We start from the raw sequence: 5977 nt of genomic DNA, 5'->3' as shown, positions 1-5977 counted from the left end.
AATATTATAATAATCCTATTAATCAAAAGACAAAACGTCTTTTCAACACAAAACGTGTTAGTAACAGATTCTACAATGATTCAAGGAAAATTTTCTTACACACCAAATGAAGATTCCAAACATTAATAATATTTATTAGATTACAATAATCAGTGGCATAAGTGAAAGTGTCATCTAGAACACATGTGAACATGAGATGAAGGATACACAATGAGTTTTATCTCAGCAAGATGTTTTTCGGTACAATCAACTCAGCAACATTTCACACTTGGTGACATACCAATCCACTACCTTTTACAGGAAAGGGTATCAAAGCCTAAGTATTTTAATTCTGAGTGAATGTTGTCTTTGACTTCACTCTGTCTTTTATGTGTATTCCTTAAAACATAATTTTGAATTTTTTTAACACAGATACATATTGTTGTTGCTCTGGTAATAATAGCTGTCTCTCAGACAGTGTGGCCTTCAATTCCTTTGGCAAATTGTCAATGAAGTCCAACATCATATTTGGGGTCTCTGAACCTTTGTTGTTGAAGGGAGGCACAATTTCTGTCAAGTTAAAAAAGAAAAACAAGGCAAGGAGGATTCTTTATGTTAAGTAGAACTCATAAAAACATAAAAGTTTCCACAGACCAAAAAAAAGTTACCTCAGTATAACTAAACATTGAAGCAAAATTAACAAGTGCTTTCACATCCACACCAATTCACTTTCTTACAGTTGGACAGCTTAGAATACTCCAATATTCCTAAGATTCTGCTTTATTACACCTCATCTAATCTCATCTCTTTATGAAGTCCTTATTGTTTTTATTATAGTACTTTTGACTTTCTGACCTAATCTCTCATCTTTCTGAACTCAGCTAGGCCATTAAAAAAAAGAAAACTCAGTTTGACCACAGATGGATTTTTCTCACCTGAATAATTTTGTCCTATTGTTAAGCAACTTTGAAATTATGATAGGAATCCCTGAAGAGGATATTAAGTATTTCAAGCTACTGAATGTTTCATGGTGGCAAGTTACTGCTGGAAAATAAAGTTTAAAAAGTAGAATTTTTAATAGCTCTGATCAAATCAGCAGGCGATACAATACTGTGATGTCACTCAAATATCTATTTAACAATTTCACTGTCCCAGACCATTTATTCTACATCAATAGTATTCTATATTAAAGAGAAAATGGATTAAAATAACAGTAACCCAAAATTGCTGACTTTAAGAAAAGATTTACATCTACTGTGTTGTTTGTACTGACTAACGTACTCTACATGAAGTCTGTTTCAATGCTGTGGATCGTGCCCTGCACAAGATATGTGTGTTTCCTAGGAAGTGGAGTCTGCTCTTAAACAGCAACCCAGGCTGGTCAAATGTGAAGGCTGTAACTTGGGCTGAAAACTTGCTAGAACCAGTTGATATCTTTCTCTTCTTTATACTCATTCACTTCAGGTGGGCATTCATTGACTTTTTCCATATCTCTGTCATGGACAGTAAGGAACATAAATAAAAATAAATCCTGTTTCCTGACCTCAAAAAACTTTCAGTTATGTAAACACTCTCCTAATATCAACCATCCCAATTAATCAACTTGAGGATTTTGGGACACACACACAAAATTAAAACACTGATGGGGCTTACATTACTGTGTAAATGTGAATCAGTTCTTGTTGCTCTTCTTCATGGACAGCAAAACTCTTCTTCATTGTATTACTAAGGCATTGCTGTCGAAATAATGAAAAGAAAGAGACCAAGAGATGTAAATCTAAGTGTGGAAGGTAAATATCTGGCTAATCACTCATGCCTACTGAACAGAGAGCACCGTGCCCTTTCACCCAGGCAAGGGTGTTCTGGGTTGATTCACTTCCAAAGAGTAAAGTAGCAAGAGACTCAGTTTTTCTCCTTTTACCTAAAAACACACTTCCAATAGTTGGAGTCTGACAGAGCAAAACTATAATTCCTTACTGTAGCCATCATTCTAAATGAAATATCACAGAAACCAAAAAGTGAATACCACGTGTTCTCACTCATTAGCAGACTCTAGACACTGGGAAGGCTAGTAAAAATGTGGGAACATCTGATACTAGGTACTACTAGTGGAGGGAAGAAGCAGGGGGAATTAATGGGCATACAACCTCCCATTAGGTACAATGTCCACTACTAGGGAGATAGAGGGCTCCCTAGAAGCCAAAACCTCACCTGCACACAATTTACTTATATAGAAAATCCTCATATGCACCCCACACCTTTAAAATAAAAGTAAAATAAAGTGCTAAAAAAAAGGATAAGCAAAAAAATTTTTCCATAGGTTGTAGGTTTTATAGTTCTTTACTAAAATTATATCTTGAAACTTGGTTCAACACATTTCAAAGTCCACAATACTTTCAACTTAGGGAGCGTAGGTTCAGATAAATAGTGTCATCTGTCTAAATTCATACAAACAAACGTTCTTTACTCACTGTACTTCAGACTCGAATCTCATTAAAATAAATTAAATCTCATCTAATTAAGTGCATATTTTATTTCTAAAGGAGACACAGTGTTATTTTGCCACACATTGTGGGGTAAAATGGTAAGCTAACGATTTCATAATGTAAAACCAAATAGCATTAACAGTAGATATCTGAAAACTCTAATGAATCACAAATTACTGACATGTAATTTGTGATCCAAGGTAATTCCTACCAAGTAATGTAAACATTTATCTTAATCCTCATCTGTAGGCAGTCTTTTCTTTGGTAATTTCTAGGTAAAGTATGTATGGATAGCAATAAAGACAATGCTTTAAAGATACATTTTAATCACAAGTCTCTTCTAAAAAACGTAGAAATTTGGCCTAATATCTATGAAAGAATGTGCTGAGCAAACTCTTTTCAGCTACAAGTTGGAAATAATCTAAATGCCTACTGATGGCAGATTTATGATGAAAATATTACACAGAAAATTTAAATTATGTTTTAGGAGAATAACAATGTGAGAAACAACTCACAGTATAATGTCCACTGAAAAATGTAAAAGATATGCATATATTTCTTCAAATCTTAACATTTCTTTTCACTTGTTTCATATAGATATTTTATTTTTCCATTAAATTCACATATATTTTTATCAAAATCTTTAATATTTATGAGTGCTTTAATATCTATGAGTTTTCTCTCTGCATTAATGAACATTTTGTCTTAATGGGAGAATTACATATTCAGACAAAAAGTAAAAGACAATGCAGCACAATCTGGTTTTCTCATTTAATTCAGCAAATTTCTAGACTCTGCAATGATCATCTATTAATCTTATACAAGGGTAATGTAAAAACTATCATAACTAAATCAGTCTCTAACAGACAATGTAGAAAAGTAAAATAAATAACTTTATGATCATACTTTTAATTCCATAAAGAAGAGTGAATGTATTCAGTATCAAAAATTATTTTACATTTATATATAGCATATGCATCTGGTCTATAATATTTAGTTGTGGTTTATCATCATAAAGTACATGGCATTTGATAAGTAGAGCACTGATTATTAGAAATAGAACTTGCCTTCTCTGAAATTAATATGACCTGTAACACTGATGAGACTAGCCTTTTTTCTAGTGTACCTATCTTCCACTCCTCCAGGAGATAGTTTGATTGTAACCAGTCATCTGAATATGCACACTTAAAATTGTGCTCTATATCTCTGGGGATTGGAGAACATATATACACACACTGAAACAGAACAAGAAAAGTATCCAAATGAATTTCACAATCATAAAGAATATTTTGGTGTCGTGTTATAGCATAGAAATTATGTTTATTCATTTTACTGAATTCTGTTTGCTGTATTTGCTAAAAGGTGATTTTTAACACCTTATGCTTTAATTTTCAAAATCCAAAACAGTATGAGGTGATAAGTTCCAAGGGAAAAAAATCCTTCTACATGTACAGTAAACTTTTAAATACAAATAGCTCATTTTTTCAATTTTTTTTTTTTGCTTCTGTTCATAATTTACTCAGATTAGTTCAGCACCATTAGGTAAACAGAGACAAGAAGGAAGTTAGGGTAGCAGTGAAATAAAGTAATAAATCAACAAACTCTCCATTACAAATACAGCTATGGAATAAAATGATCTAATTTCTAAATTGCTGCTGATTTCAACAGGATCCATTCAGCATTGGTCGAATGCTAAACATTATGTAATTCTTCAAAAAATACCCAAACAAAGCTACGGGATGGTGAGAGACACAGTTTTTTCATGTGTTTTCACTAAGACCAGTGGGTTGGCAAAAGCCTTTCAAAAATGAGGTTTGAAGATATTTTTGTGAGTCAAAATTTGTGACAGTCCTTATTTAAAAAACTCCACGTACAGGACTGTTCTTCATGAACATTTAAAAGTGTTAATTTTCAGGGACATTTTAATTTCTCATATTTCTAGGTGGTTTTATACAGTCCTCACAACTGTCCAGTAGAGTGCCACTTTCCCATTTTACAAAAAGAAAGACCAAATTGACAGAGGTCACATACTGGTCCAGGGCAATTTTGGTCAGCAAATGTACCAGATGTGGGTTTACCCTATTGCTAAACATCACAGATAAATGCAGGATTCACAGCTTATAACGGCACATGTAAAGTGCAGTTTATGTCCCTTTAAATTTTTTAAAAATCTTTTTGAAGAGTAAAAAATAATGTAACCATGCATACAGCTGGCAAGTGCTGGAACTGAGATTCCAACCCATGTCTACTGGATTCCGAAGCCATCTTTCTTTGATTCCATTGTATCCTGTGAATCCAGTTCCAGATGGAGTTCATCTGAATGGTGATGGTTACTAAGCACAAATCAAAGAGTTTGAAAGAGTCATTGTGGGTATAAGAGCAGCAACTCTTGAGGTTATAAGTGCTAGATATGGTTTCCAATGTTTCCCACAAGTAGCAGGGTCCATGTGACACAGCTCTAGCCAAAATAATGTGAGTATACATGTGAAGATTTTTGAAAAAGTGTTGCCTTCCTGATCCAAGCCCTAAGCCTTCTTGTTTCCCCCTTCCTTTTCTGTCTGAAACATAACTGAGAAAGGGAGGTGAAGCAGTCATCTTGGGACTATGAGAGAGGAGCATAGGAGAAAGGGCTGCATGCTAAATCCAGTTGACTGGAAAGATGAGAGGAGCCTGCAGGCGTCATACAGAGGCTAAACATGGTTGGAGGTTTATTTCTTAGGCTCCCTTCAGTTCCCTATTAAGAGTTTCTGCTATTCATGAAAAGCACATTCCTTTCTGATTTATATATGCAAAAAACGTTTCTTTTTGGATAAAACATATAGTCATCAGCTTTTATGAGAGTTTTAGGCATACTTTAGTATGAATTATATATCTTAATGATTGAAGTGGTTATTTGACTGTTTAATTATAGATGGTTTATCACAGAAAATATTCATACCACTGAAAAAAAATCATGTAACAAAAAACAATGAATGCACATTCTGGGACCAGGTACCCTGCCGCCAGGATATTGTGGAGGAGAGGATGAGAGATGTGGGCCAGGACACACGCTATAGAGCTGCTTTCTGCATCTGGGGCTGCATCTTTGTTCTGTCTGTGTTGTAAGTTTTCAGGGCACTGTCTCGCTCTTCTGTTAGAATCTCCATTTCGTAGAGTGCGCCCCCTGGCTTCACTCATATGACAGATGGCCTCTGAGGATCTATGGCCCCTTACTGAATTCCCTTGCTTGGAGCCTCTGCCTGCACCGCCTTCCAGCTTCCACTGAATCCAGAAATGGTTGGCCAGCAGTTTGGAAAGAAACTAATTGTTTTAAAGATATAAAATTCAGCTCTTTGTATTTCACCACTGTGTAATATTTGTGTCATAAATCTGCCATATATAAACATTCTTTGGTTGACGTGTAGATTATATCCAAATTGTTGCTGAAAATAGTTTGCATTTAGACCACTGACATTCGAAATTATTACAGACTAATATTTAGCATATTTGTTACTGTTTCTCATTTTTGCCCT

The sequence above is a fragment of the Carlito syrichta genome, unplaced genomic scaffold (assembly GCF_000164805.1).
Source record: "Carlito syrichta isolate Samal-C Ts95f unplaced genomic scaffold, Tarsius_syrichta-2.0.1 Scaffold51905, whole genome shotgun sequence".
Classification (NCBI taxonomy): Eukaryota; Metazoa; Chordata; class Mammalia; order Primates; family Tarsiidae; genus Carlito; species Carlito syrichta.
Note: the sequence above shows the minus strand (reverse complement) of the source record.